At 39.7% G+C, this 19,946-nt stretch overlaps 1 pseudogene; it reads left to right on the forward strand.

Moving 5' to 3' along the window:
* The first annotated feature begins 264 nt into the window (after positions 1 to 264).
* On the forward strand, positions 265 to 19,556 carry LOC101039656 (small ribosomal subunit protein uS2-like; annotated as a pseudogene).
* Positions 19,557 to 19,946: the final 390 nt, after the last annotated feature.

Here is a 19,946-nt window from a genome sequence, read left to right on the forward strand (position 1 = left end):
ACATGAGGGATCTTGGAGCAGGGGGAGATGCTCCAGTGCAAAACAGTGGACACTCACCTCTTCTAAGACCTTTTATAAATCATGCTCTAAACACCTCTCAAGCATGCCCTTCCCTTGTATTTTCTTTTTCAGTGGATTAAACCACTGTCCACTCAACTGCCTGAGTGAGAAAATTGGATTCAGAGAGTTTTCAGGTCCTACTAAGTCTATTTCAAAGTGTTATTTCAGTGATTTTTTCTCCTTTGCTTCTACATAGTGGCATACATGGATATCAAGTATAGTAGTGGGTTCACAATTGGAGAAACGGATTTTGAAGTCATCTTTTTGCAGGTACAAGAGAAGCCATACTTAGTCAGTCAGAGGAGAGAAGATAGAGGACAAGTAAAATCAAATCTTTGGAATATTCAAAGCATTACATAAATGTAATTTTTTTTATTAACTATGATTTCATTTTGGTTCCAATTCTGTCCAGATAAATTTGAATGTTGGAGCTTTTGGAATTTAAAGACATTTTATGATCCTCTACTTACTACTTGTTTATTTACAATAGAGTTTCAGCATGAAGAGAAAGTTATTTTTGTAGGGAAAAAAAACTCTACAATCTCACTTTGTACAAATTAGCTGTGCGTTGGATTCATATTAACATACACACTCAAAAGACCTAGTGGGCTGTTTTATGGCACCTTATTTACTTAGCTTTGTAGAAGAATATTGAATTTGGAAACAGCTTGTCAGCCTGACAGCATTAAAGATCTTCATCGGGAGTCTTTACATATTCTAGGTGCTGCCTCTCAACCCTCTCATCTCAGGGGAATATGCTTGGTCATATTAAACAAAAACACACGAGTAGAGGAGACGTGGCAGGGGAGCCATTCTAGGATGGAAGAATCTCTCACATGACAAGAACCACATCTTATACCAACCCATGAGTGGGGAGTCCAAGCCAACAGGCATATTCAGATTCAAGAAACACCATAACAGAATCCAGGGTCTACGTTTCCCAACAGGTTTTCATGCAGGTCTGGTCATGTAGGTCCACAAAGTCTAAATGCCTGCCCGCAGTTTGCCCAGTGTAGATATAGTTCACCAGCCTGGGGTCATTACCACAATTTTTTTTTAAAGTTGCTTTTTTAATACAGCTGACATTTCACATTTATCTAAACATAGTACATTCCAAAGAAACAGTAAGTATAAGGTAAACTTGAGTTCATCTTCCCATGGGAAAAAACAGCTTAAAACTGTTAACCTTTTGACCTACCAGCAAACATGGCTTACTCCCAGTCAAGAGCTTATTCCAGTTAGGACACAAACTAGTGACAGCACTTCCTGGTAGCAACTCCTGAGCATTGCAAGGAGAAGAAATTGGGATGAGTGCCTATAAAGAGAAAAAAACCCTCTTTTTAACCTTCAAATCTAAAGAAAATCAATTCAACAAGCATTTGCTGCAAACCCAGTGCCAAATACTGCCACATAGGAAGATTCCTCTGCCATCTGTCAAGACAGACTGAGGGAGGAATGAAGTGGAGGCCAATTAGAAAACAGGAAAAAATGAAACCAGCTGGGGACAGCTGCAGCAAAGTACCCTGAGGATACTCAACACCCTCAGTGTTCAGCTAGGGTGACCTAAAAGAGCTAATCTGAAAGAATTCGTAAGTCATATGGATGCTTCTGTTATAAATTAGAGAAAAGGCAGATGTAACCTGGTACATCTTGAAGACCATAAGGTAAATATTATCTAGCAGTGTGATATAGCTGCACCACACAGCCTTCTGGAAACCAACAGTTATATTCCTGGAAAGGACCCACTGAAGGCATTCCTCCTGGATTCTGTGAAGTAAAATGGCCCTCAAGGTGTACCCAGCAAGGGCTCAATGGTACACAATAAATGCCCAATACACATCTAACTCCCTCCCCTCTCACTATCCAAGCTTCATGCCCGCCTCATGAATCTCCAAGTTCCTTTCTCTTCTGTCCCTGAAGAACAGACAAATCAGAATCTCTACCCGCCAACTTATTGGGCACCTTGAAAAGAGACCTTTGGAATGGCTACAACAGCACATCAGTCCTGGCTACAAGTGTAAGACCCTGGGAATCAGGAAGCCTCAGACAATGAGCAATTGAATGTCACCGGTCACTTTGCCCTTTGAGGACCAGAAATAAAGCTTCCAGTTCCCTCACCCAAAATTAATATTTGTAAAGCAGGAGAAGCAGAAGGAAGCAAGGATCCGGGGAGCTGACAAGACTAAAAACAAGTATAAAGTGTTTTTATATTTGCCAGGAGAGACAGAGCTGGTGTCTTGAACTGGTGCGTGTAGGGAACGGGCAGGGCTGCATCCTGGGAGATAAACCACAGTGGGAGAAAAGGCTTCAGGAAGACTTTTTAATTTCTGCTCTATGTCCTTCCCAATTGCCTTGGGATAATCATTGCCTCCCCTTCATATATAAAAAGGCTACCACAAGCCAGGCTGCTTGTATCTGTGAAGTAAATCAGTAGGGAACTGATGAAACTAGGTGTGCGCTTTTGCGTGTTCTCTTCTCCACTACTCACAACCACTATCCCAACTCCCAGAGCTGGTGAATTGCAACATGGAGTGCCTGCCTACTCCCAGTGGTGCTTTTCCTAGGAGTTGCCTGATAGAGTAGTGGCAAAATGGGAGATCCATAGCGTTTCTGGGCTCTCTACAAGGGAAGGATCTGGAGGGACACAGACCAGTACTTGACCTTCATCTCTTCCCCATTACACATTACCCCACAGACTAGCAGATGCCTTTGTGGAGATTTGAGCTCACAGACCCCAACATAATTAGATGGCTAAGGAACATAACTATTGCAAAGCATAGACAACAAATTAACACCATATACTATTTAATGCAGAATTGTGAGAAAGATGAACCAAGAACTTAAAATAAAAGGGCAAGTACACTTAAGATGGAAGACACCAGCACCAGCAGCATAAAGCAAAACCAATAACTAATAAAAATAAAGAGATAATATTAAATGTTAAAACTGTAACAGTAGAAGTAGTAAATACTATAGATTAGACAAGTACCAGGATGGATATAGCTGAAGAATAATTAGTGAGGTGAAAGATAAGATGAAAGATAATCCCAGAAGACAGCAGGAAAGAATAAAGACATGAAAAATATAAGATTAAGTTCAGCAAAATGTAGGCTAGAAATAGAAGTGTCAATATTGGAATAATAGAACTCACAGTGAGAGGGAAAAAAATGTATACTTGAGAAAATAATGACTAATAAATTTACAAATTTTTTTAAGTTATGAAAGGTTTCAGAACAAAGGGTTCAAAGGATACTTAACAGGAGCTTTCGAAAAATCCATACCTATGCTCATTATATTGCGACAAATAAATATTTTTAAAACTTAGGATACTTTATCATCCAGGCACGGTGGTTCACACCTATAATCCCAGCACTTTGAAACTTTGGGAGGCTAAGGTGGATGTCACTTGAGGACAGGAGTTCGAGACCAGCCTGGCCAACATGGTGAAACCCTGTCTCTACTGAAAATACGGAGATTTGCCTGGCCTGTTGGTGTGCACCTGTAGTCCCAGTTACTCGGGAGGCTGAGGCAAACCTGGGAGGTGGAGAGGTTCCAGTGGGTGACAGAATGATACCCTATGGGGAAGGGGGAAAGAACAGTTTGCAAAGGAGTAAGAATCAGACTGATGTCAGACTTTTGAATAACAATAAATGCAAGAAAAAAACAGTATTTTTATAGTAGTGAAAGAAAATGAACTGGAGCTTAGAACTTTATATATATCAAAATTGCTATTCAAGTGAGATGGCATAACAAATATATTTTCACGCAAACAAAGTCTTAGAACCCAAAGGCTCATATTTAAAACACTCTTGGACAGGGTTAAAAAAAAAAAAAAAAGACACTCTTAGAGGAAGTACTCAAGAAGACAATCAAATCAAAAAAGTTACAACAAATTTAAGGGTGATTTGTCAGCAAATCCAGGACCATATTTTTAAAAGAGGGTAAATGAATGTGTGTGTGTGTGTGTGTGTGTGTGTGTGTGTGTGTGTAACTCCAAAATTAAAAGTCTACATAAAGGTAATATCTACTTGGTAGGAGAATTGACATTAGGGTGGGGGAAGTAGAAAATCACGTGAGTATGCTAAAGAAGTTGGGGGGCAAGATATGAATATTAAGGTAGTTCAGACATTTTAAAAACGAAATAAATGCTAACTGTATTAAATTAAAGGCAACCACCATAAGAACAGAATCAGTATGTATGACTTTTAATACAGCAGAAAAAAAAAATCAGTCTATCAAATGGAAAGCAAGACAAGGGAAGAAACATTGTACAATAAATACAGAATGTGAAATGAGTTGCAAAAATAAACCTTTACTTCAGCAATAAAAAGACGAAGGCTCTAATAATGGAGGAAAAAAGGAACCAAATAATGTGTGATTTATAACAAATACTCTTTTTTAACTTTTAAGTTCAGGGGTAAATATGCAGGTTTGTTACATAGGTAAACCTGTGTCAGGGAGGTTTGTTGTACAGATTACTTCATCACCCAGTTATTAAGCCTAGTACGCATTAGTTATTTTTCCTGATCCTCTCCCTCCTCCCACCTCCACCCTCCAACAGGCCCATGTGTGCAGGTCCCTTCTGTGTGTCCTTGTGTTTTCATAATTTTGTTCCCACATGTAAGTGAAAACATCTGGCATTTGGTTTTCTCTTCCTGCATTAGTTTGCTAAGGATAATGGCCTCCAGCCCCGTCCATGTCCCTGCAGAGGGCATGATCCTTTCTTATTTATAGCTGCATAGTATTCCATGGTGTGTATGTACCACATTTTTTTATCCAGTCTATTATTGATGTCCATTTAGGTTGATTTCATGTCTTTGCTATTGTGAATAGTGCTACAGTGAACATATACGTGCATGTGTCTTTATAATAGAATGATTTCTATTCCTTTTGGTATGTTCTCAGTAACGGGATTGCTGGGTCAAATGATATTTCTGTCTTTAGGTCTTTGAGGAATTGCCACACTGTCTCCCACAATGGTTGAACCTAATTTACACCCCACCAACAGTATAAAAACGTTCTTTTTTCTCCATAACCTAGCCAGAATCTGTTATTTTTTGACTTTGTAATAGTAGCCATTCTAACTGATGTGAGATGATATTTCATTGTGGTTTTGACTTTCATTTCTCTAATGATCAGTGATATCGAGATTTTTTTCATATACTTCTTTTGTACATATATCTTCTTTTGAAAAGTGTCTGTTCGTGGCCTTTGCGCACTTTTTAATGGGGTTGTTTTTTTCTTGTCAATTTATTTAAGGTCCTTATAGATGCTGGGTATTAGTCCTTTGTTGGATGCATAGTTTAGACAATTTTCTCCCATTCTGTAGGTTGTCTATTCACTCTGTTGATAGTTTCTTTTTTGGTGCAGAAGCTCTGTAGTTTAACTAGATCCCATTGGTCAGTTTTGCTTTTGTGCAACTGCTTTAGGCATCTTCATCATGAAATCTTTGCTGATATGTCCTGAATGGTATTGCCTAGGTTGTCTTCCAGGGACTTTATAATTTTGGGTTTTACATTTAAGTTGTTAATCCATCTTGAGTTAATTTTTGCATATGATGTAAGGAAAGGATCAAGTTTCAGTCTTCCACATATGGCTAGCCAGTTTTCCCAGCACCATTTATTGAGTAGAGAATACTTTTCCCATTGCTTGTTTTTGTCAGGTTTACCAAAGATCAGACAGTTGGAGTTGTGCAGGCTTATTCTGGGTTCTTTATTCTGTTCTATTAGTCTATGTGTCTGTTATTGTACCAGTACCATGCTATTTTGGTTACTATAGCCCTGTATAGTTTGAAGTTGGGTTGTGTGATGCCTCTTTGTTCTTTCTGCTTCAGATTGCTTTGGCTATTCAGACTCTTTTTTGGTTTCACATACATTTTTAAATAGTTTTTCTAGCTCTGTGAAAGATCTCACTGGTAGTTTAATAAGAATAGTATTGAACCAATAAATTGCTTTGGACAGTATGTCCATTTTAATGATATTGACTCCTCTTATCCATGAGCATGGGCTGTTTTTCCATTTGATTGTGTCATCTCTTGATTTCTTTGAGCAGTGGTTTGTAGTTCTCCTTGTAGATATCATTTACCTCCCTAGTTAGCTGTATTCCTAGGTATTTTATACTTTTTTTGACAGTTGTGAACAAGAGTTCATTCCTGATTTGGCTCTCTGCTTGACTGTTGTTTGGTGTATAGGAATAATAGTAATTTTGGCACATTCACTTTGTATCCTGATACTTTGCTGAAATTGTTTATCAGCTTAAGAAGCTTTTGGGCTGAGACAATAGGGTTTTTCTAGATATAGGATCATGCCATCTGCAAACAGGAATAGTTTAACTGTCTCTCTTCCTATTTGGATGCCGTTTATTTCTTTCTTTTGCCCAACTGCCCTGGCCAGGACTTCCAACACTATGTTGAATAGGAGTGGTGGGAGAGGGCATCCTTGTCTTGTGCTGGTTTTTAAGGGGAATGCTTCCAGCTTTTGCCCATTCAGTATGATGTTGGCTGTGGGTTTGTCATATACAACTCTTATTATTTTTGAGATATATTCCTTCACTACTTAGTTTATTGAAAGTTTTTTTAAATGAATGGATACAGAAAATCCGCTTAAAGCAGAAAGATATGTAAAGATTGAAATTAAAAAGAAGGAAAAAAGATTTACTTGGTGGCAAATATGAAACAAAAGAAAGTTGGGTGACAAACTCAAATATGTACCCAGATAGAAAAAATAGATTTTTTTTTCTCTGTCTCCCAGGCTGGAGTGCAATAGGATGATCTCAGCTCACTGCAACTTCCACCTCCCAAGTTCAAGCAATTCTCCTGCCTCAGCCACCCAAGTAGCTGGGATTACAGGTGCGTGCCACCACACCCAGCTAATTTTTTGTATTTTAAGTAGAAATGGGGTTTCACCATGTTAGCCAGGTTGGTCTCAAACTCCTGAACTCAGGAGTTCCAAAGTGCTGGGATCACAGGCGTGAGCCACCGTGCCTGGCTCAAAATAGAATTTAAGGTTAAAACAAAGTACATAGGCCGAGCCTGGTAGCTCATGCCTGTAATGCCAGCACTTTGGGAGGCCAAGGTGGGTGTATCACCTGAGGTCAGGAGTTCGAGACCAGCCTAACATGGTGAAACCCTGTTTCTACTAAAAATACAAAAAATTAGCTGGGCATGGTGGGGCACACCTGTAATCCCAGCTACCTGGGAGGCTGAGGCAGGAAAATCACTTGAACCTGGGAGATGGAGGTTGCAGTGAGCCAAGATCATGCCATTGCACTCCAGCTTGGGCAACAAGAGTGAAACTCCATCTCAAAATAATAATAATAAAGTGCATAAAAGACAATTTTTAAAGAAACAAGAAGATATAGTAATCATAAATATATATATAAACTCAACGGTACAGCTTCACAATTTGTAAAGCAACAACTGAAAGAACTACAGTTAGAAGTTGAGTTTTTTAAAAATACATTTGATGATTTTTGCAAACCCAAATGGACTTAGGAATGTCAAAGTTTTTTAGGATAAAAACATTAAAGAGAGAAACACAGAGAGGGAGAAAAAGAAAGCAAATATGGCAAAATGTTAAAAATCATTGAATTTGAACACGTGTACATAAGAATTCTTTGTACTACTCTTATTAAACTACTTCAAAACACAAAGTTTTAAAATGTCATAAGTAACCTGTGAGTTAAAAGAAAATATAAAGAATATTTGGGATTAAAGAAAAATTAAAACACTGCATATTAAAATGTGTTAGATATGATTAAAGCAGAACTTAGAGGGAAATTTTTTACCTTTAAATACACTTACTAGGAAACATAAAAAAAGACCAAAATCAACAAGCTGAGCATTCAACTCAAACGCCAGGTAAAAGAGGAACAGAATGCACCCAAAGGAGGAAGGAAATGATAAAGATACTGTAGATCAATGAAATAGAGAACTAAAAACAATAAAATAGATTAACAAAAACAAAAGCTGGCCTTTGAAAAGATATTTCTATATATTATTCCAGGAAACAGAATGAAGAAAAAAATCTGCCTAGCTTACTGTTTAGAGAAATTTTTATTACAAAAACAAACAAGGAAATACAAGAAGAGCAAGTTTTATGTCCAGGCTTTATAAAATGTAATACAACACCCTAAGTAAAATATCAATTAAGTAAAACCAACAGTGAATTTGTAACTGTAGGATGAACAAATAGGGTTTATCCCAAGAATGCAAAGATGTTTCCCATTTAAAAAATTTCTCAATATAAATCACTATATTAGGAGATTAAGAAGGAAAATACATACAATGAAATAAGTCAATTCTGGCAAACTATTGTTTAAATGTAAAAATCTATTTATGTTTAAAAAATAAACTTTTAGAAAACTAGGAATAAAAGGAAATCTACTAATTAGTGAAGGTTGTAGTCCTACAGCAAAGAACGTTCTAGAAAGATTGAGTAGACATGCTTTTTCCTATTCGTCTCACTACAAGTAAAATCTCTGGACATTATATATAAAGGAAACATAAGAAGACTCTAAAAGGTGGAGATGAGAAGGCAGAGCAGCTAGAATCTCAGGATCTTATGAATGACATAATGATGAGTTCCCTGGGCTTCCTTTTTACCTCATATACCCCAGGCTTGGAGCTGAAGAAACACAATTTGGAAAGACCAACTGGCAAACACAAAAAACGCACCAACAACACTAACAACAAAAGCCCTGGTATCACTAGCCAAAAGACCAAGACAGAGGCAGCCGATCAAGACTGAAAACCCTTAGAAAGTAACTGGTCAATTCTAGGCAAGTACCACAGAAATAACCGTGACTTGGCCAGGCACAGTGGCTCATGCCTGTAATCCCAACACTTTGGGCGGCCAAGGCAGGCGGATCACTTCAGGTCAGGAGTTCGAAACCAGCCTGACCAACATGCAGAAACCCCCATCTCTACTAAAAATACAAAATTAGACAGTCATGGTGGCACATGCCTGTAATCCCAGCTACTCAGGAGGCTGAGGCAGGAGAAGCGCTTGGACCCAGGAAGCAAAGTTTGTGGTGAGCTGAGATCACACCACTGCACTCCAGCCTGGACGACAAGAGTAAAACTTCATCAAAAAAAAGAAAAAAGAAAGAAAAAAAGAGAAAGAGAGAGAAAGGAAGAACTGTGAGTCTACTGCTACTCACACTAGAAAGAACACTTGGGAAACTTAGACTTTCACCCTCTTGAAGCTGTAACAAAATGCTCCAACATCACTCTTTTCAGTGGTGTCCAAGAATACCAGTTAGGAAGCCAAGAATTTCATTTCTGCAAGCCAGTAAAGAGGCCCCCTCTGTAAGATGTCAATGGAGATGGGGGTGGGGGGAGAGCACCTGCCCAGAAATAATGCCTAAAAGAAGTTATCTAAGAATGGAAATGATAAAATAGGAAACTTGGAACATCAAGGAAGAAGAAAGAACAGGGTAAGCAAATAGATGGGTAAATACAATAAATTTTTCTTCTCCTCTTAAGTATTCTAAAGTACGTTTGATGGTTGAAGCAAAAATTATAACACTGATGTTGTTCTAAACGTATGTAGAGGAAGCATTTAAGACAATTATACTTTCAATGAGGAGGGTAAAGGGATGGGACAAAAAGAAAGGTAAGATTTGTATTATTTACTCAAAATGGTAAATGATGACTCCAGAAGACTGACAAGTTACATGTATATGTAATACTTAAAGCAACCACTTAAAAGTTATGCATAAATACACTCAAAAACATGATAGATGAATATAAAGTGGCGTTATAAAAAATGCCCAAGTAGGCCACAGAAAGTCAGAAAAGAGTAAATAGAGATGAAAACTGGAAAGAAAAACCAAACTAAATAGAAAAGCAGAATTAAGCCTATCATGTTACTACAGACTGAACTGTGTCCCACAGAATCCTGTGTTGAAGCTCTAACCACCAATGGGACTATATTTGGAAATAGAGCCTTTTTCAGAATAATTCAGGTTAAATGAAGTCATAAGGCTAGGGCCCTGATTCAATAGACTAATTCAATAGGAAGAGAAACCGGAGTGTGCTCTCTCACTCTTTCTCCCTCCCTGCCTTCCTCTCTCTCTTTCTCTCTCACTCTGCCCCTAGAAGGTGGCCACTCTCTGAAATCCAGAAAGAGCCCTTAACAGAAGCTGACCATGCTGGCACCTTGACCTCAGACTTCCAAACTCCAGAACTGTGAGAAAACATATTTCTCTTGTTTAAGCCACCTAATTTTATTTTGTTATGGCAGCCCAAGCTAATACATATATCAATAATTTACATTATTCCTAATACAAAGAAATGATATATGCCTGAGATGATCAATGCCCCAATTACTCTGATTTGGTCACTACACATTGTATGCCTATAACTAACATCACAGGCACTCGCTAACATATATAACCATTATGCGCTAATAATAATTAAACAGAAAGTTAAGAAAAAAATCACATAAATGCAAATGGTCTAAATACCTCAATTAAGAAACCCAGTTGAGGCCAGGCATGGTGGCTCATACCTGTAATCCCAGCACTCTACAAAAGAAAAACAAAAAAAGGAAGAAAGAAAAGAAACCCAGTTCAAATATAGCAATATAGGCCAGGCCCACTGGCTCCCAGCACTTTGGGAGGCTAAGCCAGGTGGATTACGTGGGGTCAGGAGTTCAAAACCAGCCTGACCAACATGATGAAACCCTGTCTCTACTAAAAATACAAAAATTAGCCCAGTGTGGTGGCACATGCCTGTAATCCCAGCTACTCAGGAGACTGAGACGGGAGAATCACCTGGGGGGCAGGGAGGAGGAAGTTGCAGTGAGCAGAGATAGTGCCACTGCACTCCAGCCTAGGCAATAGAGTGAGAGTCCATCTCACAAAAACAAAACAAAACAAAACAAAAAACGCAAATGTAACAACAAAGGCAGCTTAAAAGTAAAAGGATGGAAAAAGATACATCATGTTTTCCTTAATTAGAGGAAAACAGGAGTGAGTGTACTACTATCAGATAAAGTAAACTTCAGAGCAAAAAAAAAAAAAAAATTACCAGAGAAAGATAGGGACGTTTTACAATAATGAAAGGATCAGTCTACCAAGAAGACATTACAATCACAAATGATCTATGCCCAAAACACCAGAGCTGCAAAATATGTGAAGCAAAAACTGAAGGAAAAAATAGAAAAATTTACAATTATAATTGGAGACTTCAACACAACTCTCTCAACTATTAATAAAAGTAGAAAGAAAATCAGCAAAGATGTAGAAGAGCTCAATAACACCATTAACCAACAGGACTGAATCCACATTTTATAGGACACTCCACCCATCAACAGCAGACTACACATTGGTTCCTTTTTTTTCTTTTCTGGTATTACTAGGTGCAAGGGGTACATATGCAGATTTGTTACATGGATAAATTGTGTGTCACAAGGGTTTGGTGTACAGATATAATTTTAAAATAATTTAAATCGTACAAACTGGTCTCTGAATACAATGAAATCAAACTAGAAATCAGTAACAGAAAGATAACAGAGGAAAGATCATCAGCATAATACCAGACAGGTACTTTTTCAATCATCACGCTCCTCCCACCCTTCGCCCCCAAATTTTTGCCATCTTTGTGTGTATGTGTACTCAATGTTTAGCTGGTTTTCTACTCCTGCAGTAATTTGCTTAGGATTATGGCCTCCAGCTCCATCTATGTTGCTGCAAAGGCAATTCCCATTTTTAATAACTGTGTAATATTCCATGGTATATATGTACCACATTTTCTTTATCCAGTGCACTGTCAATGAGCAGTGGATAAAGAAGTCTAGGTTGATTACATGACTTTGCTACTGTGAATAGTGATGCGATGAACATACACGTGCAAGTGTCTTTATGACAGAACAATTTATATTCCTGTGGATATATACCCAATAATACAATTGCTGGGTTGCATGGGAATTTTGTTTTAAGTTCTTTGAGAAATCTTCAGACTGCTTTCCCCAGTGGCTGAACTAATTTACATTACTACCAATAGTGTGTAAGTGTGCCCTTTTCGCCACAACCTTATCAGCACCTCTTGTTTCTGACTTTTGAACAATAGCCATTCTGACTGAGGTGAGATGGTATCTCATTGTGGTTTTGATTTGCATTTCCTAATGGCTAGCTATACTGAGCATTTTCTTCCATATGCTTGTTGGCCGCACAGAATATACATTCTTTTCAAGTGTCCATGCAACATATACCAAGTTGGACTATATCCAGGGCCATAAAACAGGTATTGATAAGTTAAAAAGAATTTAAATTTAAATTATACAGAATGTGTTCTCTGACTACAATGGACTCCACCTAGAAATAAGTAACAGAAAGATGACAGAGGAAAGTCAAGAAGCTGAGCAAACTAAGCAAACACTTTTAAATAATCCACAAGTCAAAATGTAAGTCTCAATGGAAATTTAAAAATACACGGAATTGAAAGAAAATAAAAATACAACGTATCAAAAATGTATAAGAGAGACAACCCACAGAATGGGAGAAGATATTTGCAAACTACCGGTCTGACAAAGAATTAATAACTAGAATATATAAGGAGTTCAAACAACTCTATAGGGAAAAAAAAGCTAATAATCCAAACAAAAAATGAGCTGATTTGAACAGACATTTCTCAAAAGAAGACATACAAATAGCAATCAGGCTTATGAAAGTTACTCAACATTATGAATAATCAGAGAAATGCAAATCAAAACGACAATGAGATATCATCTCACTTCGGTTAAAATGGCTTGTACCCAGGCTGGACGTGGTTGTTCATGCCTGTAATCCCAGCACTGACGGATGTCGAGGTGGGTAGTTCGCCTGAGGTCAGGAGTTCAAGATCAGCCAGTATCTTGAAACCCTCTCTCTACTAAAAATATAATTAGCTGGGCATGATGACACGTGCCTGTAGTCCCAGCTACTTGGGAGGCTGAGGTAGAAGAATCACTTGAACTTGGGAGGTGGAGGTTGCGGTAAACATAGATCACACCACTGCAATTCAGCCTGGGTGACACAGTGAGACTCCATAAAAAAAAAAAAAAAAAAAAAAAAAAAAAAAGGCTTGTATCCAAAAGACAGGCAATAACAAGTACTGGGGAGGATGTGGAGAAAAGGCAACACTCTGTACACTGTTGGCAGGAATGTAAATTAGTTCAATCACTGTGGAGAACACTTTGGAAGTTCCTCCAAAAAAATTAAAATTGAGCTACCATTTTATCCCACAATCCCACTGCTGAGTATATACCCAAAAGAAAGAAAATTAGTATGTCAAAGAGATATCTCCACTCTTATGTTAACTGTAGCATTATTTGCAATAGCTAAGATGTGGATGCAACCTAAGTGTCTATCAACAGATGAATGGATGAAGAAAATGTGGTACATGCATACAATGGAGTACTGTTCAGGTAGAAAAAAGAATGAGATCCAGCCATTTGCAATAACATAGATGGAACTGAAGATCATTATGTTAAATGAAATAAGCCAGGCACGAAAGACAAACTTGACATGTTCTCATTTATTTGTGAATCTAAAAATCAAAACAATTGAAGTAATGGACATAGTGAGTAGAAGGATGATTACCAGAGCCTGCGAAGGATATTGGATAGCTGAGGAGGGAGGTGGGGACGGTTAATGCATACAAAAAACATAGAAAGAATGAATATGACCTACTATTTGATAGCACAATAGCATGATTACAGTCAATAATAATTATACATTTTAAAATAACTTAAAGAATGTAATTGAATTGTTTGTAACTCAAAGGATAAATGCTTGAGGGAATGGATACCCCATTCTCCATGATGTGCTTATTTCTCATTCCATGCCTGTATCAACACATCTCATGTGCCCCATAAACATATACACCTACCATGTACCCACAAAATATTTTCAAAATAATAATTTTAAAAAATTGTAAGATACAGCTGAACCAGTGCTGAAAAGGAATGTTATAGCATTAAATACATACATTAAAAAGAAGGAAAAAATGGGTGCTACTTGGGAGGCTGAGGTAGGAAAGGATCACTTGAGCCCAGTAGTTTGAGGCCATCCTGGGCAACAAAGTTCTCAAATTAATAATCCAGACTCTCATCTCAAGAATCCAGAAAAAGATTAAAATACACACAAAGAAGAAAGAAAGGCCAAGAGCAGTGGCTCACACCTGTAATCCCAATAATTTGGGAGGCTAAGGCAGGCAGATCACTTGAGCTCAGGAGTTAGAGACCAGCCTGGCCAACATGGTGAAACCTTGTCTCTACTAAAAATACAAAAATATTGGCCAGACACATGCCTGTAATCCCAGCTCTTGGGGAGGCTGAGGTGGCCAGATTACCTGAGGTCAGGAGTTCAAGACCAGCCTGGCCAATGTGGTGAAACCCCATCTCTACTAAAAATATAAATAACAGCTGGGCCTGGTGGCACACATCTGTAATCCCAGCTACTTGGGAGGCTGAGGCAGGAAAATTGCTTGAGTCCAGGAGACAGAGGTTGCAGTGAGCCAAGATTGTGCCACTGCACTCCAGCCTGGCCAACAGAGTGAGAATCTGGCTCAAAAAATATATATATATACAAAAAATTAATCAGGCATGGTAGCAGGTACCCATAGTCCCAGCTGCTCAGAAGGCTAAGGCGGGAGAATTGCTTGAGCCCAGAAGGCAGAGGCTGTAGTGAGCTGAAATTGCACCACTGCACTCCATCCTGGGCCACAGACTGAGACACAAAAAAGTTGCTTCTTTGAAAAGATCAGTCAACTAATGAACCTCTAGCAGACTACGCTCACAAAGAAAAAACGAAAGAAGTAAGAAAAGTCCACAGGGGATATCACTACAGACCCTACAGACATCAGAAAAACATAAATGGTGCTGGAACAATTGAACATCCAAAGGCCATAAGAGGAGAGAAAGACAGCAAGGAAGAAAAGGCGGAGGAGTGGCAGTGCCATCTAAGACTCTACCTTCTGCAAAAAACGACTCAATATGGATGACGAAATTATATGCAAAATGTAAAACTGTAAAACTTTTAGAACAAGATAGGGGAAATCTTCTGAATGTAGATCTGGGCAACAAATTCTTAGATCTGACACCAAAAACATGGTCTGTAAAAGGAAAAAATGGATATATTGGGCCTAATTAAAATTAAAAACTGTTGCTCTGTGAAAGACTTGTAAAGGAATGAAAAGGCAAAATAGAAAAAAAAAATTTGCAAACCATGTATCCAACAAAGGACTAGTATCTAGAATATATAACATTATCAACATTCAGTCCAGGCTCAGCGGCTCATGCCTGTAATCCCAGCACTTTGGGAGACCCAGGCAGGTGGATGACTTGAGGTTAGAAGTTTGAGACCAGCCTGGTCGACATGGTGAAACTCTGTCTCTACTAAAAATACAAAAAATTAGCTGGGTATTGTAGCACATGCCTGTAATCCCAGGAGGCGACCATTGCAGTGAGTGAGGAAGGGAGGGAGGGAGGAAGGGAGGGAGGGAGGAAGGGAGGGAGGGAGGGAAGGAGGAAGGAAATAAGTGTTGGTGAGGATGTAGAGACATTAGAACCTTTATATGCAATGTTCCTGGGATTGTAAAATGTGTAGCTGCTATGGGAAACAGTATGGCAGTTCCTCAAAAAATTAGTAATAAAACTACTATATGACCTAAGAGTCCCATTTCTGGGTATAAACCCAAAAGAATTGAAAGCAGGGACTTAAGGAGATATTCCCCCCTCCCCATATTCATAGCAGCACTATTCTCAATAGCTAAGAGGTAGAAGCAACAAAAATATCCATAGACAGATGAATGGACAAACAAAACGTGGTATATACATATGGTAGCTTATTATTCAGCCTAAAAAGGAAGGAAATCCTCTCACATGCTGCAACAAGTATGAATTTTAAGTGAAATAAGCCAATCGCCAAAAGACAAAAACTCTATGATTACACTTATACGAGGTATCTAAAGTAACCAGATTCATAGAAACAGAAAGTAGAGTGATGGGAGCCAGGGGCTAGAGGAAGAGAGAAATGAGGAATTGTCGAATGGGTGTAGAGTTCTGGTTTTGCAAGGTGAAAAGGAGCCCTGGAGATTGAATGCACAAAAATGTGAAAATATTTAACACCTGCTGAGCTGCACACTTCAAAGTGGTTAAGATGGTAAATGTTAGGCTATACTTTTTTTTTTTTTACCACATTTTTAAAAAATTGGGTACATTCTTCTACATCAGAAATTACTGACTCAAAAGTAGAATTGCAATAAGATACCAGTCACAATAGCAGCAAAAGCTACAAAATGTCTAAGAATTAACTGAGCATACTCTGGACTACTATGAAAAAGTAAAATTTAAAAACCATAATAAAGAGCAAACAACATGATTTGAATAAATGAGTGAAGATCCCGTTTTTGCATTGTATGGTTTAATAATAAAAGCAAGTCAGTTACCCCAAAATTTCTATAAATTCAGTATAACCACAGTCAAAATTCAAGTGGGGAAGGCAGAACTAGAAGTGAGTATCCTCCCAAATTCCCGGTAGGAAACTACGAACTTAGTTTCTGTTGCTACTTTGCTTTTGTCGTTGTCCAAGGCCAAAAGAAGCTCAAATTTTGCACCTCTCTCTCCACCCCGTAACATTGACTTTTTTCCTTTCTTGTGAATGTACTTCCTGTCCTCCATCTGTTTTTCTGGACCCACCCTCAATACTTCTGCACCTGGGGTCTGCCTCAAGCGCTCACCTGCATGACATGACTGGCTCTCATGCTCCCTGGCTTCCTCTTGCTTCCAGCATCAGCAGCCTAAGAGCAGAGGGAGGAGGAGAGTGAGGTCATTGTTTCTAATTCCTTGGCTTCCTCCCTACAAGGTCGCCTTGAGCTGCTGGGTCCCTTGACTGAAGGGCACTGCCCTTAGCAAGGTGGTGACTGTACAGGGCTCGCTCTCCTTCTGAGTCCTGATAACCCCTTCTGCCCCTGGCCTCTTTAGGCCTGTAGTAACAGCTCAGCTGCTGCTAGCTCAAGGTTACTGTGTTATCCTCCACCCACTTCTTTGTAAATACCTTCCTAATAAATGAGCTCTCCTTGAACTGTCTTATTTTGAGTATGCCATCTGTTTTCTGTTGAAATTCTGATACAATAAAAGCCATTGATTTATTCTCTGATCCAGACCAGAGTGGCCAGGGGCCTCTTGGAAGCCTCATATGCAATGAAAGAGGAAGGGTCTGGGAGTAGTCTTTATGGGTTTGTGGCCTCTCTGCTCTCTGAAACCCCTGGAGACTGGTCTGGCCAAGTAGTGACAGGAAGCACCAGAGAAATTCCCCATGCCTTGCTTCAAGGCAGTTGGAGGGCTCTTTTATCAAGCCAAAAAAAAAAGGATTTGAGGATGGGGTTGAACTCCACCCTCATTTGTCATTTGATTTGCCCAATTTTACTTTGGAAACAGAATTACTTAATAAAATGGCCAAAAAACAAGGTTCATAAATAGACATTAGGATTAAACGTCAATCCTGACTGTTTCTTTCACATGCATGTATGCATGGGTAGAAGGCAAAGGGAACCTGCAACCTAGGAGCATGCTCTCCCTCAGGAAAAAAATATGCCAAAGATACCACCTCCCATGGTGTAATTAGGATTATTCTCACTGTCTTTAATGGTCAAAAGAAGAAGCTCAAATATGGGGTCAACAGATTCCTCTAAAGTATTGTTATCTGCTTCAAGGACTGAAGGAACTCCCTGCGCTGTGTGTGTCCTCATTAACACAGACCCAGTTCTTTTATGGGAGGGGAGCTGGACTAGATGACCTTTAAAGTCAATTCTAGCTACAAGTTCGGCTTTTATAACAAGAAGACATTGAAGGGAGAAAACAGTTATTTGTGCCACGTGGATTAGGTATAATCTGAAAGTCCACTTCTCTCCCTCTCACTCCTCTCCCTCCTCTATGTCTCTCTCCTTTCTCCTACTCCGATTCTCTCCTCTCACCCTTTTTCTCCCTCTCTCCTGCTCTCTTCCACTCCTTCTCTTCTTTTCTGTCTTTCTTTCACATGTGCTCAAGTGTGCATGTGCACACACACACACACACACACACACACACACACACACCTTTTTTGACAATCCGTTATGTTTAACATTTCATTCTCCTCATGCAGCATCCATTCTCCTCTCCTCATCCTCCCACAACTGATCCACCATTACCGTTCTTCTACCCTCCTTTCAGGTACCAGTCATTCCCCTGATCCTAGGAGACCTACATAGTACTTTTTCTTATTCCTTACATGGAAGGGGACAGCCTTCCTATAAAACAAGAACCTGCCTTTCCGCACTACCTGCCAAGGAGTCCATACAGCGTTGTTCTGGGTTCCCTTCCTAACTTAAAGGGAAACTTTCACAATGCCCGGAGCCTTTGATGTCCTGCAAATGAAGGAGGAGGATGTCTTTAAGTTCCTTGTCACAGGAACCCATTTAGGTGGCACCAACCTTGACTTCCAGATGGAACAGTAAATCTATAAAAGGAAAATGATGGCATCTACATCATAGATCTGAAGAGGGCCTGGGAGAAGCTTCTCCTGGCAGCTTGTGCCATTGTTGCCATTGAAAACCAGAGTGGCCAGGGGCCTCTTGGAAGCCTCATATGCAATGAAAGAGGAAGGGTTTGTGGTCTCTCTACTCTCTGAAACCCCTGGAGACTGGTCTGGCCAAGTAGTGGCAGGAAGCACCATGGAGAAATTCCCCATGCCTTGCTTCAAGGCAGTTGGAGGGCTCTTTTATCAAGCCAAAAAAAAAAAAAAAAAAAAAAAAAAAACCCTGCTGATGTCAGTGTTACATCCTCCAGGAATACTGGCCAGAGGGCTGTGCTGAAGTTTGCTGCTCCCACTGGAACCACGCCAATTTTTGGCTGCTTCACTCCTGGAACCTTCACCAACCAGCTCCAGGCAGCCTTCCAGGAGCCACAGCTGCTCGTGGTTACTGACCCTAGGGCTGACCACCAGCCTCTCACGGAGGCATCCTATGTTAACCTGCCTACCATCGCTCTGTGTAACACAGATTCTCCTCTGCGCTATGAGGACATTGCCATCCCATGCAACAACAAGGAAGCTCACTCAGTGGGTTTGATGTGGTGGATGCTGGCTCAGGAAGTTCTGCACATGCCTGGCATCATTTCCCGTGAACACCCGTGGGAGGTCATGCCTCATCTCTACTTCTACAGAGATCCTGAAGAGACTGAAAAAGAAGAGTAGGCTGCTGCTGAAAAGGCTGTGACCAAGGAGGAATTTCAGGGCAAGTGGACTGCTTCAGCTCCTGACTTCACTGCTACTCAGCCTGAGATTGCTGACTGGTCTGAAGGCATGCAGGTGCCCTCTTGTGCCTATCCAGCAGTTCCACTGAAGACTGGAGCGCCCAGCCTGCCACCAAAGACTGGTCTGCAGCTCCCACTGCTCAGGCCACTGAATGGATAGGAGCAACCACTGAATGGTCTTCAGCTGTTCTTGAGTGGGCTCATAAGCAACATGGAATTTAGATTGATGGAAAATAAACATCCAGTACCTAAAAACAAACAAAAAAAAACCCTACAAAGTTAGGGCAGATAAAAGCCTGCATTGGAACTCTCTAGAAAGGGAACTGGAAGCTGTCCCATTAGCTAACTCTCTACTTCCTTCCTTTGAGATCCTGTCACTTTGATTCCCACTGCTCTGACCAGAACCAGACCCATCAGCTTCTCTTTTAAAACTGCCCAGATAGCCTGGCACAGTGGCTCATGCCTGTAATCCCAGCACTTTGGGAGGGCGAGGCAGGTGGATCACTTGAGGTCAGAAGTTTGAGACCAGCCTGACCAACACAGTGAAACCTCATCTCTACTAAAAAAAAGAAAAATACAAAATTAGCCAGGCGTGGTTGTGCACTCCTGTAA

The sequence above is a fragment of the Saimiri boliviensis genome, chromosome 4, assembly GCF_048565385.1.
Source record: "Saimiri boliviensis isolate mSaiBol1 chromosome 4, mSaiBol1.pri, whole genome shotgun sequence".
Taxonomy (NCBI): Eukaryota; Metazoa; Chordata; class Mammalia; order Primates; family Cebidae; genus Saimiri; species Saimiri boliviensis.